This window comes from Lepidochelys kempii, chromosome 10 (assembly GCF_965140285.1).
Source record: "Lepidochelys kempii isolate rLepKem1 chromosome 10, rLepKem1.hap1, whole genome shotgun sequence".
NCBI lineage: Eukaryota > Metazoa > Chordata > Testudines > Cheloniidae > Lepidochelys > Lepidochelys kempii.
Window position 1 is genome coordinate 25,368,306 of NC_136389.1, and position 17,000 is coordinate 25,385,305.

Consider the following 17,000-nt stretch of genomic DNA (forward strand, 5'->3'; position numbering starts at 1 on the left):
CACCATCAAACAAATGGCATGGTGGAGAAGTTTAATGGAACTTTGGGGGCCATGATACGTAAATTCGTAAATGAGCACTCCAATGATTGGGTCCTAGTGTTGCAGCAGTTGCTCTTTGCCTACAGAGCTGTACCACATCCCAGTTTAGGGTTTTCCCCATTTGAACTTGTATATGGCCGGGAGGTTAAGGGGCCATTACAGTTGGTGAAGCAGCAATGGGAGGGGTTTACACCTTCTCCAGGAACTAACATTCTGGACTTTGTAACCAACCTACAAAACACCCTCCAAACCTCTTTAGCCCTTGCTAAAGAAAACTTACAGGATGCTCAAAAAGAGCAAAAAACCTGGTATGATAAACATGCCAGAGAGCGTTCCTTCAAATTAGGGGACCAGGTCATGGTCTTAAAGGCGCTCCAGGCCCATAAAATGGAAGCATCGTGGGAAGGGCCATTCACGGTCCAGGAGCGCCTGGGAGCTGTTAATTATCTCATAGCATTCCCCACCTCCAACTGAAAGCCTAAGGTGTACCATATTAATTCTCTAAAGCCCTTTTATTCCAGAGAATTAAAGGTTTGTCAGTTTACAGCCCAGGGAGGAGACGACGCTGAGTAGCCTGAAGGTATCTACTACGAAGGGAAAAGTGCTGGTGGTGTGGAAGAGGTGAACCTCTCCATGACCCTTGGGGGTATGCAGCGACAGCAGATCAAGGAGCTGTGCACTAGGTACGTGCCAACGTTCTCAGCCACCCCAGGACTGACTGAATGGGCATACCACTCCATTGACACAGGTAATGCTCGCCCAATTAAAGTCCAACCTTACCGGGTGTCTCCTCAAGCTAAAACTGCTATAGAACGGGAGATCCAGGATATGTTACAGATGGGTGTAATCCGCCCCTCTGGAAGTGCATGGGCATCTCCAGTGGTTCTAGTTCCCAAACCAGATGGGGAAATACGTTTTTGCATGGACTACCGTAAGCTAAATGCTGTAACTCGCCCAGACAACTATCCAATGCCACGCACAAATGAACTATTAGAGAAACTGGGACGGGCCCAGTTTATCTCTCACTTGGACTTAACCAAGGGGTACTGGCAGGTACCGCTAGATAAATCTGCCAAGGAAAGGTCAGCCTTCACCACACATCTCGGGCTGTATGAATTTAATGTACTCCCTTTCGGGCTGCGAAATGCACCCACCACCTTCCAAAGACTTGTAGATGGTCTCCTAGCGGGATTAGGAGAATATGCAGTCGCCTACCTTAACGATGTGGCCATATTTTCGGATTCCTGGGCAGACCACCTGGAACATCTACAAAAAGTCCTTGAGCGCATAAGGGAGGCAGGACTAACTGTTAAGGCTAAGAAGTGTCAAATAGGCCTAAACAGAGTGACTTACCTTGGACACCAGGTGGGTCAAGGAACTATCAGCCCCCTACAGGACAAAGAAACAGGTTCAATCCTTCTTAGGCTTGGCCAGTTATTACAGATGATTTGTACCACAATACAGCCAAATCGCCACCCCACTGACAGACCTAACCAAAAAGAAACAGCCAAATGCCGTTCAGTGGACCGAAAAGTGTCAGAAGGCCTTTAACAAGCTTAAAGCGACACTCATGTCCGACCCTGTACTAAGGGCCCCAGACTTTGACAAACCGTTCCTAGTAACCACAGATGCGTCCGAGCGTGGTGTGGGAGCAGTTTTAATGCAGAAAGGACCTGATCAAGAATTCCACCCTGTAGTGTTTCTCAGCAAAAAACTGTCTGAGAGGGAAAGCAACTGGTCAGTCACTGAAAAAGAATGTTACGCCATTGTCTACGCTCTGGAAAAGCTATGCCCATATGTTTGGGGACGGCGTTTCCACCTGCAAACCGACCATGCTGCACTGAAGTGGCTTCACACCATCAAAGAAAATAACAAAAAACTTCTTCGGTCGAGTTTAGCTCTCCAAGATTTTGATTTCGACATCCAACACATCTCAGGAGCTTCTAACAAAGTGGCTGATGCACTCTCCTGTGAAAGTTTCCCAGAATCAACTGGTTAAAATCGTCCTTGAGATGTGGAAAATATTGTTAGTCTTTATGTACTTGGCAGTATATTTAGAGATGCATGTGTCTTATTAACTCTGTTTTTCCTAGAGCTCCAGGAAGAAATCCCAGCCAGTGTTTCACCCTAGCTGAGATTTTGGGGGGCAAGGTTCCTCCCCCACTCTGAACTCTAGGGTTCAGATGTGGGGACCTGCATGAAAATCTCCTAAGCTTCCTTTTGCCAGCTTAGGTTAAAACTTCCCCAAGGTACAAATTAATTTTATCCTTTGTCCTTGGAATAACCACTGCCACCACCAAACTCTAACTGGGTTTACTGGGAAACGCAGTTTGGACACATCTTTTCCCCCCAAAATCCTCCCAATCCTTGCACCCCAATTCCTGGGAAAGGTTTGGTAAAAATCCTCACCAATTTGCATAGGTGACCACAGACCCAAACCCTTGGATCTGAGAACAATGAAAAAGCATTCAGTTTTCTTACAGGAAGACTTTTAATAGAAATAGAAGTAAATAGGAGTAAAGGAATCACCCCTGTAAAATCAGGATGGTAGGTACCTTACAAGGTAATTAGATTCAAAACATAGAGAATCCCTCTAGGCAAAACCTTACGTTACAAAAAAGATACACAGACAAAAATAGTCATTCTATTCAGCACAATTCTTTTCTCAGCCATTTAAAGAAATCATAATCTAACGCATACCTAGCTAGATTACTTACTAAAAGTTCTAAAAAGAAAAGGAGTACTTGGGGCACAAGTACTCCTTTTCTTTTTGTGAATACAGACTGACACGGCTGTTACTCTGAAACCTAAAAGTTCTAAGACTCCATTCCTGTTCTATCCCCGGCAAAGCAGCACACCCACAGAGAGACACAGACCCTTTGTTTCTCTCCCTCCTCCCAGCTTTTGAAAGTATCTTGTCTCCTCATTGGTCATTTTGGTCAGGTGCCAGTGAGGTTACCTTTAGCTTCTTAACCCTTTACAGGTGAGAGGATTTTTCCTCTGGCCAGGAGGGATTTTAAAGGGGTTTACCCTTCCCTTTATATTTATGACAGCCCCAATCCTTGTGACTGTATCAGAGAGCCTCAAAATATGAAGCACCTCCTACAATGTCTGTGGCTTGAGTGCAAATGCTCTTCCAGTGACCTGGTGGAGTAAAATGATCGGGCAATCGCACAGATGTGGTGGGAAGCAGTGTGACGTTGCACTCCGTAATGTTTTATGGAAATATGCTTATGAGTGTAAATATGATGTAATTGGAATATGCTTTATGCAAAAGATCTCTTGTAAAGTATCATTGCAAAGCTTATAATCTACTGAGTGTGTTCATCCTATCTGTATGTGTGTATCATTCTTGTATCTGAAGCTAGAAATATATAAATTATAGCTCTGAGGTACTTTTGTAATTATGCAAAGTGTGGGCCATTGATGATGGTTTAGAATCTTGATGGCTTCCATTGACAAGGGCAATTAGTTGTAAATGGCTCTGTTTACTTGCAAGCCTTCCTGTGTTCATGTAAGCCAGCCCAGGAACAATGGTGGAATCCATCTTAAACCTGGTGCTTTTCCATTTAGAAGGAGGGGTGGGGATCCAGAGAGACAAAAGATTCCCACCTTGTGCCAAAGCTATAAAAGGGGGTGGAAGAGAACAAAGGGGGGTCCCAGTCATGAGAAAGCCCCTGCTTTTCACCTAAGTGCCTGCTGGAAGTAACAAGGACTGTACCAGGGGAAAGGATTGGTGCCAGACTAGGAAGGAGTCTAGTCTGTGAAAGAAGCTTATTGGAACATCTCTGAGGGTGAGATTTACCTGTAAACAGTTTCTTAATATATTAGGCTTACACTTGCGTGTTTTGTTTTATTTTGCTTGGTAACTTACTTTGTTCTGTCCGTTATTACTTGAAACCACTTAAATCCTAGTTTTTATACTTAATAAAATCACTTTTGTTTATTAGAAAACCCAGAGTAAGTGATTAATACCTGGGGGAGCAAACAGCTGTGCATATCTCCCTATCAATGTTATAGAGGGCAGACAATTTATGAATTTACCCTGTATAAGCTTTATACAGAGTAAAATGGATTTATTTGGGGTTTCAGAGCTGGGTGTCTGGGTGCTGGAGATAGGTGACCTGCTGAGCAGTTTTTGGTTAAAGTCTGCAGCTTTGGGGGCATGGACCAGACCTGGGTCTGTGTTGCAGCAGGCTAGCATGTCTGGCTCAACAAGGCAGGGTTCTGGAGTCCCAAGCTGGCAGGAAAAATGGGCTCAGAGGTAATTCCAGCACGTCAGGTGACAGTCCCAAGGGGTCTCTGTGACCGAACCCATCCACAAGCAGTAAGAGGACACGCCAAGAAGATCTTAGCTAAGAAGTAGGGAGAGTCCACTGATTTTTGTTGGACTTGCAAAGAGACTAGATTAGTGACCTGTGGATCAGTGAGGTTACACAAAACCAAACTCAGTGCCGTCTCTCCCACACAGACCCTTTCTCCATGGGGATGTGGTACAGTGCATTGCCCATCCTGCAACCAGATGCTCTCTGCAGCATCCACCAAGCTAGAAACCCTCTGTAAAAATGTTATTTCTCTGCCCTGCCCCACCCCAGCTGACTGGCAGCATCACATATCCCACCTGATGAGGGTGAACAGGCATTTCCTGCTTCCTGGCTGGCCTGAGGGAGCACCTGGGAGCAGATAGCTGCTCTGCTTGGGCCTGCTTCAGCCCAGCAGTGGGGGAGCACCTAGCAATGGTGCCACTCACCCAGCACAGCATGGGAGAGAACCAGCTCTCCTCTGCCTCCTGCCCTGGAAAGGAGCCTGTAGATAAATGGGGTGAGGCACACTAGGAGTTTGGGGGCTGCAGGGAGGAGAGGCACCATGTGAATTCGTAGGAGTGGGGCACAGTATAAATTGGAAGTGGGAGGCAGGGTATAATTGGGGGAGGGAGAGTATAGACTGGGAATGATGGGAAGGCACATTATAATAGGGGGAGGGGAAAGCCAGGGCTGGATTAATCCATAGGCCAATAAGGCTATAACATTAGACCCTGGTCAGACAGGGGGTATGGCTGGTGCCAGGTGAGGCAGGGAAGTGAGCTTGCTCATGCAGCCCTGCTGGAGTGCTCCTGCCAGCAAGAAAGGCAAAGCAGCCCCCTGTGGCTTGGAAGGAGTTCAGCTGGCAGCCAGCCAGCAGCCTGCTGTTTCTCCCCACGCTGCAGGAATACACTGCCAGATATCTGGTTAATACTGGTGACTGGACACTAAAAATCCGGTTACCACAGGCACTCGTGCCAGCCGGGGGTATAGTTTGAGCAGGCATTGTCCCCCACCACCAATTTCTCTGGAGCTCTGCTTAGCTGTCAGGGAGGGAAGAAGCTCCCTCAGTCCCTCTCCCCCGCTGAGGCTGGAAGGCAGCTCCAAGACATTTCCTGAGTCCTAGTGCCGGTAACCATCATCTTCTATGTGTGCTGGGTCCCATTTCTGGACAACTGGTGAGTGCCTTTGGGGGACAGGGCAAGAGGGTGGCGGGGGGAAGAGGCAATACCAGGGCAGTAGGGTGGGAAGCTTGCACAGAACCTGCACACACTCTATCCCGCTCCAGCCAGAACTATTGCCCCTACCATGTATAAGGAACAAATTTCCACACATTTGTAGGAAAAACAAAATAAAACATCCCATTCTGGATACCAATACTTTAACTTTTACAGTACCTTCCATCAAGGGGCTTCAGATTTGTGATGCACTGTGTTCAATACTGTATTGAACTGAACTAAAAATCAAATATATCACATTTTTTTTCTTTGATGTATTTTTCTGTACTGGGATGCACAGACAACCAAGTTCTTTCCTTATGCTCAGCCTAGCTCCACAGGCCAAGACATCTTTGTACTTTTAAGGGGTTGCAAAAGCACTGGAGGAAGCTCAACCCACAATGTTGTAGGTTTCTCCCTCCCCTCTCCCTCAAGGATTTTAAATCCACTTCTTAGCAGGCTATGATAGAAAGACTGGCTGAATAGGGTAAATGCAGGTTCTGTCCATTTGCTGGTTCTCTAGCAATTCAATCCATCAGAAAAGTACCTCACATTTGATTTCTTTTGAGTTTCATTCCAAAAACTTAAAGCTAAATAAACCTGAAATAAGTCATTTTTCTGCCCCAACTCAAACTAACTTCCTTCCCAAGTGGAAATGTTGGGTAAGCATGGAATGTGTGTGATTTGAGAAGGGAATGAGAACACAGGCCAATTTTTGCTGACAGTTACGCCTGTGCAGCCTTATTGACTTCAGGGAGAACAGATTTTTGCACAAGAATAGATTTTGGTCCCTTCTGCTTTTTCATACCTGATATAAGCAGAATCTCATTCACTTTCCTCCCCTAAACTCTCAGCACTTTAAGGGAAAAAAATAAGCAAGGTCTGTTTGATTTACACATGCAAATGAAACAGGAAGCTCTCCCTTCATTCTACACCAGCCTTAAACAAACGCCAGACCTGATGTAACAAGGGTGTCACTACAGCAGCATTGGTTGGACTGTTCTTTTGAAAGGTCCTTAATGGTTCTTTTAAGATGCTGATTTTCAATGAAGTCTTTTTGTTCAGGGGGGCAGAAAACACAACAGGGAATAGCTCTGTTTTGCCAATTCCTTGTCATTCAAAAGCTGACAGGCTTTAGATTAAGTTTGTTTAATGTTTGTACAGTGATTTTGAAGAGCTAACATAGTACAGAAGTGCTAAATATTATGACTGGGCAACCATCTAAAGATCTGAGTCACTTCTAAAAAGCTGTTTCCTTTTTTCTTACAGAAAGCTTAAAACAAACAAATGCAAACCATAGGGGGCTGGTGCACAAAGAACTCATGCTTTAAAAAATCATGTCAGAGCTGCTGATCACACATTCTAGAATAGATAATAGTGAGTCCTGCCATGAGTACAGAAGACCGGACTAGATGACCTCTCGAGGTCCCTTCCAGTCCTATGATTCTATTCTATTATTCTAATTGTGGAAGAGCTTGGTGACGGAATGGCCTGATGTGGTGAATCACTGGAGATTAACTACATAAACTGGCTATCACCCCACAAATAATATTTGGGTTCAATGTGAAAACAGTAATTCATTGTCCTCAACCAGTGCAACACTGGGAGGCATATTTCAGAACAAGACAGCCTAAAATACAATGCCACCCAATGTAGTTTTCCCACTACTACTTCCTCTACTTCAGCGGATTTTACACCTGAGTGGTTTTCTTTTATATAATAAAAGCTGGCTGCCTCCCAGACTGCAGTCAGAGTGAGATAGGCTATGTGGTGTAGAGGCCATAGCCTGCGGGAAACACCTGCAGGGCTTGGCTTTGCACTGTGCCATGAGGAGAGCTGAGGGTAGAAGCACCAGGTTGAAAGAGGTGAGCAGGATGGAGAATGTTGCAGAATTCATCCTCATGCAGATGAGCACTCCACTACCTCGGAGGAAGGTGGCCTAAGAGAAGGACAGCGTAGCATCCCTTGTGCTACCTCTTACTCAGAAGTATCTCAGAAGAATTGAGTGTCGTGAGAGTAGAATAAACTTGTTAATTTTACATACATAAATAATATCTAAATATGTATGTAGAGAAATGTTTGATAACGTCATCATTTTTTTGCAATACGTCATTCATACTTGGGCCCTTCCCTCCGGTTAGCCTGAGGCCCCTCATAACTGTAATCCAGCCCTGGGGGCAGCACAATATAAAGGAGGGGTGAGGGCAGGGAGGCCCAGTGTGACTTGGGGAGAAGGAGGAGAGACACAGCATCAATTTGCTGAGGCTGGGAATATCTATCTGCTGGGGTCAGAAGCAAACATTAACAAGGAGGGAGGCTCAGTAACAAGCATCTGTACTAACAGGTCCTTACAACACTTGACCCAAGCCCATTGGGAGACAATAGCAGCCCTTTCCCATTGACTTCCATGGCCTTTGGATAAGGCCCTTAAGGCCCTTCCCCCCCCCCCGACTCTGTTGCGGTGGACACCTGCGGCCACATGGAGTTAATAGCAGGTCTGAGCCCTTAATCTGGCAAGAATTTATCAGGGGGCCAGTTCTGGTGCACACATGAACTGCTCCTCCAGTCTGTTATTAAATCAAAACATCATCTCATGCATCATCTGCAGCCCAGATGACACAAAGGCTGCTGGTATAGACTCGGAGTACTTGTGGCACCTTAGAGACTAACCAATTTATTTGAGCATAAGCTTTCGTGAGCTACAGCTCAAGTATTCCTTTTCTTTTTGCGAATACAGACTAACACGGCTGTTACTCTGAAAGCTGGTATAGACTGTAGCTCTGCTGTGGGGACATGGGCACAAATGACTGAAGAATGGCACAGTACGTCTGCTTCAGAGGAGACACAACTATATGTTATAAAACTGTGGGGACTGTGGGACTAAATGTTGAGCTCCAATATGACACACCTCCAGATCAAGGGAGGTTGTGTGCATGCTTGGCAGTGGGTAGAATTAAGCTCAATAGCTTTTTGTCCTAGGGCTCTCTTAACACACCGAAGAGAGAATTACGAATTTCTGACCTTATCCAGGTTTTGCACATATAGTGTTTGCTCACAGGCCATGAGTTCTGTTGTAAAGAGAAAAAAGGGTTCTCTGTCTACTTGTCTCTAACTGTACCACCAATTGCACTTCTGCTATTTCTCCTTCTGGCATGCAGGAATAAATGAAGAACAATACAATAGAAGTTTACAGTGTCTATCTTTTTCTTTCTGTAGCTTTTGTATTCATTGTCCTAGTTAGTGATGAATGAGTTTAATCCCTGCTCTTTTTCTAAGGTCTTTTGATTATTTACTGGTGTTCCAGCAGTTTGCTGATATATATCTGCAAAGGAAATTCTGTAACTTTTGATGCCTGCATTAATGGAATTTTAGACCAGTGTACACATTGCTCAAGTGCATATTTCTGAAATAGATAACTGTCCACACTGCTTTTGACAGATGATGCTTTTCAATCTTCACAATAAAAAAAATTATCCCCTTTATCAGGATCCTCCCCACCCTCCAAGAAATGGTGAATACTTTTGGTGTATGAGGGAACTGGGTCCCACTGAGGCTCTTGCTGCTGACTTGCCTTGAGTTATACTTTAGCTGTCCGAATTTTAAATCTCAAAGTTATTTGTGTTTGTGCTGCTGTGTTTAGAAGAGATAGTTTAGCTGTGTCCCAAGAGATATCAGCAAACCTCCTAGGGTGTTTTGTTTTTCTTTGAGATTATTACAAAAATATATATGTTATTGAAGATATGCCCATTTTTCATACTAAACTTCCTTTTTTAATAGGATTGTAAATATAAAGAGATTCAATATCTGAAGAGACTTTCTACTTTCTCCATTATTTAATCAGCACTATTAATATTTGGGTCCACTCCTAGAGCACATAAATCACGTCAGGCAGACAGTAGGGCTTAGCCTTCCTGTGCACGTATGGAATGCTAACCATTAAAATGAAACTACAGCGATCTTATTTTACATTTATATAGTGCCGCTCATCGCAGAAGATCCCACAGCACTTCACAGACTACAGGGTGTACAGAAAGTAGTGCTGAGACGCAGCTTTCTCTGGAGTGGAGGGTGCCAACCAGCTGGCATATTACACACTGCATTCCAGAAGGGATATTTTGGGCAAAGAGACTAAGGCAAACCCTTGCTTCTTCAAAAAACTGTCCCAGAGTCTTTATCATCCACTAGCACAGACGGGAATACATTTTTCAAGGTTTCTTCTGGAAAACCCACCCATGCTAAACAGCACTTAACTCTGTTTTGCGTAATGCACAAGGTAGGACTTGCGAGAATGTCTGACCCAGTGTGAGGGATGGAACAACAAAATACAAAGCAGAAAGCCAAAATGCTGTTCCATTAAGAGGCAGTGTGGTCTACCAGCTCGGGAGTCAGGAGACCTGTTTTCTATCTCAGCTCTACCGCTGATGCAGCGTGGTACTTTGAGCAATCACCCTCAAAGGGATTAATTAGTTAATGCCTGTATAATGATTTGAACTATGTGAACACGAAGTATTAGTCTGTAATTGGGAGGTAAATATTTTGATAGACACCACTGTCACAGACCTTGTGAATTCTCCCCATGGGACCAGCAGCAAACAGCTCTGTAGTAGAACCTGGTCTTTTACATTAACCACACTGTGCTAGTAACTTTGTGGAGATACTTAAAAGTGGTTCTGAAGGGGTCTGATTTATAATTGTGCAGGTTGGCCATAGTATAGGTTTGAGTGAAAATTGTTACTATGCCTGTTACAAGAACCCAGAGACCCCCACCACTGCAGCCGTCAGCCCCTGCCCCAGGCTAGCGCCCCCAGACCTGAAGCACCAGGAGGGTGGGCGATGTGACCCCAGCCTCCCCAGCCCCAGAGTGCCAGGAGGGCTGGTGGTGTGGCCTCAGACTCCCCAGCCCCAGAGAGCCAGGAGGGCAGGCAGCTCAGCCCCAGCCCTGGAACGTCAGGAGGGAGGGCATCGTGGCCAGGGCCACCGCACAGGGGGAGTCGCAGAGCCGCAAGCACGAGGGTGCCTGGGGGTGAAGCATGGGTGGACCATACCAAGCTGTTGGGGAGGCACAGCCTCCCCCAGCCTATGATACCCACTGCCCATGCTGAGAGGGGAAGAAAACATCCCTCAGAACCACCTGCAGTGCAAACATACAAGAGATACCCATGCGGTGGAACACAAGTGAATGCTTTACATGTTTATGGTGTGAGTGTACCTGAGGGAAAAAAAATAATAAAAAACGTTATCCTTGTAAAATCAGGCACTGTTCCAGTTGGGATTTAAACAGGTTTATAGGAGGCTGGGTTTTCACAGCATAGACTCCAGTACAAAAACACAAAATGGTATTCACCCTTCTAGGGATAGTTTGTGATACCTTTACCAATGATGAACCTTCTCCCTGAGGAGTCACTTTGATGCCCACAAGGCTACTTTTGGATTATGGAGTTCCAACATGAGTAAGGCTACATCTACATTATGAGCTGAGGTGTGATTCCCAGCTTGCATAGACATAGTTGCATTAGCTCTAATTGAGCTATCATGCTAAAAATAATAGTGTAACCACAGATTCATAGATTCTAAGGGACCATTGTGATCATCTAGTCTGACCTTCTGTATAACACAGGCCACTGAGCTTCCCCATAATAATTCCAAGTGCAGATCTTTTAGAAAAACATCCAATCTTGATTTTAAAATGGTCAGTGATGGAGAATCCACCACAACCCTTGGTAAATTTACCCTCACCATTATAAACGTACACTTATTTCCAGTGTGAATTTCTCTAGCTTCAACTTCCAGCCATTTGGATTGTGTTATACCTTTCTCCAGTAGATTGAAGTGCCCTTTATTAAATATTTGCTCCCCATGTATGTACTTACAGACTGCAATCAAGTCACCCCTTACCCTTCTCTTTGTTAAGGTAAATAGATTGGGCTCATTCAGTCTATCACTCTAATGCATGTTTTCTAATCCTTTAATCATTCTCGTGGCTCTTCTCTGAACCTCTCCAATTTATCAATATCCTTCTTAAACTGTGGACACCAGAAAAGTACACATTATTCCAGCAGCAAGCACACCAGTGCCAAATATAGAGGTAAAATAATGTCTCTATTTCTACTTGAGATTCCCCTGTTTATACATCCTAGGATTGCATTTTGACCAGAGCATCACACTGGGAGCTCATGTTCAGCTGATTATCTCCCACTACACCCAAACCTTTTCCAGAGTCACTCCTTCCCAGGATGGAGTCCCCCATCCTGTAAATATGGTCTGCAGTCTTTGTTTCTAGATGTATACATTCCTATTTAGCCACAATTAAAATGCACATTGTTTGCTTGCACCCAGTTTATCGCTTGATCCAGATTGTTCTAAATTAATGACCTGCCCTCTTCACGATTTACCACTCCACCAATTTTTGTGTCATCTTCAAACTTTATCAGCAATGATTTTATGTTTTCTTCCAGGTCATTGATAAAAATGTTAATTAGTGTAGGACCAAGGATCAGTCCCTGCAAGATCACTTGGAAACAGATCAATTCAGTGATGATTCCCCGTTTACACTTATATTTCAAGACCTGTCAGTTAGATCATTTTAATCCATTTAATATGTGCCATATTAATTTTATATTCTTCTAGATTATTGATCAAAATGTCTTGTGTTACCAAGTCAAATGCCTTACAGAAGTCTAAGTATATTACATCAATACTATTACCGTTATCAACCAAACTTTTAATCTTATAAAAAAAGATATCTAGTTAATTTGACAGGATCTATTTTCCATAAACCCATGTTGATTTGCATTAATTACATTACCCTCCATTAGTTCTTTATTAATCATGTCCTGTATCAACTGTTCCATTATCTTGCCTGGGATTACATAAGGTTGACACCCTGTTATTAGATGTGTTATCCTGTTTACCCTTTTTAAAAATTGGCACAACATTAGCTTTCTTCTAGAACTTCCCTTGTGCTCCAAAATTTATTGAAAATCAACATTAATAGTCCAGTGGCCTCTTCAGCCAACTCTTTTAAAACTCTTGGATGCAAGTACTCTGGACCTACTGATTTGAAAATGTCTAACTTTAGTAGCTTCTATTTAACATCCTCCTGAGATCTTAGTGGAATGGAAAGAGTGAGTCTCATCACCATATGATGAGACTATACACCATTTGTTTTTTCCCCAAATACAGACTCAAACTATTTATTGAACATTTCTACCTGTTCTTTGTTATTATAGATAATTCTAGCATTTCTAAAAAACTCCTTCTCATTGTCCTTAACTCTGCTGGCCACAGAGTTCTCCTTCTGTCCCTTGGCTTCCCTTATCAATTTTCTACAATTTCTAACTTCTGATGTATATTCATTACTATTCCCCTTTCTTCTATTTATTATACAGTAACTCCTCACTTAATGTCATCCCGGTTAACGTTTCGTAGTTAAGTGACTGATCTATTAGAGAACATGCTCATTTAAAGTTGTGCAGTGCTCCCTTATAATGTCATTTGGCAGCCGCCTGCTTTCTCCATTGCTTGTAGGAAAAGCAGCCTGTCGGAGCTAGCTGGTGGGGACTGGAACCAGGATGGACCGGCAGCCCTGCTATCAGCTCCCCTAAGTTCCCTGTGCAGCAGCCACCCAGCAGGCTATGAATTGACAGGAAGTTCAGGTGTCCTTCCCCCACTGCTGTGTGCTGCTCCTGCCCTCTGCCTTGGAGCTGCTCCTGAGAGCCTCCTACTTGCTGTGCAGGGGGTGGTGGGGGAAGAGGGGTGCTGATGTCAGGGTGTCCCCCTCCCCCTGCTCCTGCCCCCTCTTCTATACCCCATCTCCCTAGAGCGGGGGGGGACATGACAGGGCTCAGGATGGAGGGAGCTTGCTGGCAGCAGCTGCTGTCTCAACTTGCTGATCTACTTAAAAAGGCAGTGTACTTAGAGTGGGGTCAGTGTACTTAAAGGGGCAATGCGTGTCTCTCTCTCTCTCACACACACACACACACGCACCCCTCCTCCCCAACCCTCCCCCCCACCCCCACCCCCCGGCACTTTGGAAAGTGGAGGGAGTGGTGCGCTCCAATGGGATAGCATGGGTTCATCACCACGTTCAGTTTCTGCATGGAATGTTTGCAGCCACTGCCATGCATCCATTGTGTCTGCTCCCTCCATTCATGCTGCCTTGTAGATTGTGAGGCTACATTAACAACAATGTGTTAACTATTGAGGGCTCAGCCAAGTGCTAGTTCATCATTTAGTAGCAAGGCATTCCCTGGGAAATATCCCACCCTCTGACTCCACCACCTCAATCATCATTGTTGTGTACACTATTAAATTGTTTGTTTAAAACATATACTCTGTGTGTGTGTCTGTGTGTATATATATCTTTTGTCTAGCAGAAAAAAATTCCCTGGAACCTAACTCCCCCATTTAAAGTAATTCTTATGGGGACATTGGATTCACTTAACATCATTTTGCTTAAAGTAGCATTTTTCAGGAACATAACTACAACGTTAAGCGAGAAGTCACTGTATACTATTTGTTTATTTTTATAGCTTCCTTCACTTCCCCTCTAAACCAAGTCATTTTTTAACCAGGACAACCTTCTTCATTGAGGGACTGTGGCTTTTTATCACTCACATTTTTTGATTAAATTCTTCCTTCCAGCTGATTTGGCTCATTTTGGTTCAACTTTGTGAAATTGGCCTTATTAAGGCACAGCGAGAGAGAGAGAGAGAATGTATGTATGTATGTATAATTGCTGATCTGGACTTTATTCTGCTTGCACATTATAAATGTGATCAAGTCATGATCACTTGTATCTAAGCTACCATTAAATTTAGTTCTGTGATTAGTTCCTCTTTATCTGTTAGAACCATGTCTAATATAGAATTCCTCTGCGTTGGATGCAAAACTTTTTGAGTTAGAAAATGGGCACCTATAATGTTTAGAAATTCCAACAATATTTTATTACTGGCAGCATGGGACCTCTAGCGTATGTCACTCAGATGGAAACCCCCATGATCACGCAGCTTTTCTTCCCTACATGTTCTAGATAGATGCGTAAGGAGGATGATATCTTGTTTCTAGTGTGACGTGATGGTCTGTAACAGACACCAACTAGTACCTCATCTTGTGCTTTATCTGTTAGGACATTGATCCAGAAGCATTTTCTGGATCAATCTATCATATTCTTCTGATTTATCAGTGACTCAAAAACAGGCAATGCCATTTTTGACATAGCGTGTCACTCCCCATCTCCTCCTGCCCACTTGATCCTTCCTAAATAGCTTATAACCATTGATTTTAAAATTACAGTTGTTCGAATCATCACACCAGGTTTCAGTAATACCAGTTAGATCAGATTTGTTTACTCCCAATGCTCCTAGCACAGGAGTACAGTTTGAGATGCTCTGAGGGCTACATTATCCAGCACTCATCCCCAAAGAAGGAAAATTACCACTTTCTCACTTCAACAGTCTCACTAACTAGGTTCACAATCCTCAGAATACCCATCTCATGGGTGAAAGAATATGAAGACTGACAGTGCTTCCAGCCCTGCATCACAGCTGATCCGTACCGCCAGCTCCACACCAGTTCTTCCTTAACTATGGCCTGACCTACAGATGTGACTCCCCTCCAAACAGCCGGTTCAGGAATCAGCAGATAATAAAAACAGGTTCAGGTTTGTGATCAGGGTGAAAGGTTTTATAGCAGTGGTTCTCAAACTAGGGCCACCACTTGTTCAGAGAAAGCCTCTGGTGTGCTGGGCCAATTAGTTTACTTGCCGCGTCTGCAGGTTCAGCCAATCACGGGTCCCACTGGCCACAGTTCGCCGCTCCAGGCCAATGGGGGCTGCGGGAAGCGGCGTGGGCCGAGGGATGTGCTGGCCGCCCTTCCTGCAGCCCCCATTGGCCTGGAGCAGCAAACCGCGGCCAGTGGGAGCCTCAATTGGCTGAACATGTGGATGCAGCAGGTAAACAAACCGACCCAGCCCGCCAGAGGCTTTTCCTGAACCATTGGCGGCCCTAGTTTGAGAACCATTGTTTTATAGTATCCAGACCAGACATTCATCCATAGAGAGACAAGGTGGGTGAGATAATATCTTTTATTGGATCAACTTCTGTTGGTGAGAGACACAAGTAGGTCCGATAAAAGACATGATCTGTCTCTAATATCCTGGGACCGACATGGCTACAACTACACTGCATTCATCTGGAGAGTCTCAACTCATGTCACTTTTAATGCTGAGCTGCCACAGTCGGCTCAGATATGCCAGCTGTATTTTCTACCACTCACAGTTTGCTGAGAAGTGAGATTCTTATAAGCCCACTTTCAAGGTGTGTCGCTGAGCAAGATGGAAACAAGCTTTTTTTAACATGCAATGAGGTTAAAGCCAAATGTTTGCAATTGCTAGCACAGTCTGCTATTGCAGGATGGGCTCTCTGCGATGACTAATACCACATAATAACTAACATGGAATGAAAGCAATGTTCACTTTCATTAAATAATAACATGTGTGGGACAGAGCTTCACTAAATTATCATTTTAGAAAGTAATGTCAGAAGTTATTACAAAATCTATGCACAGTATGAAATTCAAAGGCTATGATTATTCTTTGGCACAGCTTGGAACTCTGTGGAGGTGAGGGGGAGAAGTCCCACTCTCTTTCAGGCTGGTGACTGCTAGAACTATTGAGACTCCTCATTTATGGAAAGATTCCCATCTTTAGCAATGCTCCCACCTCCCCCATTGCACTCTCATTTGTCTGTTTATCCACCTGCTCTGTCTTGTCATACGCCCAATATTAATTGTAGGCCATATATATTCTCTTCTAACACATGGTGTGAAGAGGAGCAAAATCTGCAAAAGAGGGAAACCTATATCCACAGCACAATCTATTCAACCCCAGACACTCCTGGAATCCACTGCCCATTGTATGTTCTCTAAATCCCTTTGTACCCATTCCACAGAAATTGTGAATATTACAGTCCCCAACAAAAGAGGCCAGTTCTTTATCTCCAGCTGTAAAGATTCACACATTTCTCCCGGGAGGGCCTCAGTTCAATCCCTGTGGCCAGCCAAGACCCCTATGCATGATATACATAGAGTTATCTGTAACATACTCCTATCACAGAGCTAGTGTTTTTACTAGCCACTCCTCCTCTATCTCAAAGCTTTTGGGTCCATATTTTACAGGCTTTGATTTTTTCATGGGAGAATGTAGCATGTGAGCCTACATTTGTTGTCTCACTGCTTAAATAGGATCTTTCTTTATATCGCTACACTGCAATCCGGAGATGTGATGGCAGCATAATAGACATATCTAACCTAGCTTTGATCGAGCTAGCTAACACAGCAGTGAAGCTGCAACAGCATGGGCTAGCCACCTGAGTATGTACCCAGGGGCCTGAGCAGGTGGCTAATCTGTGCCTACCACAGCTTCACTGCTCTTTCTAATAAGCTA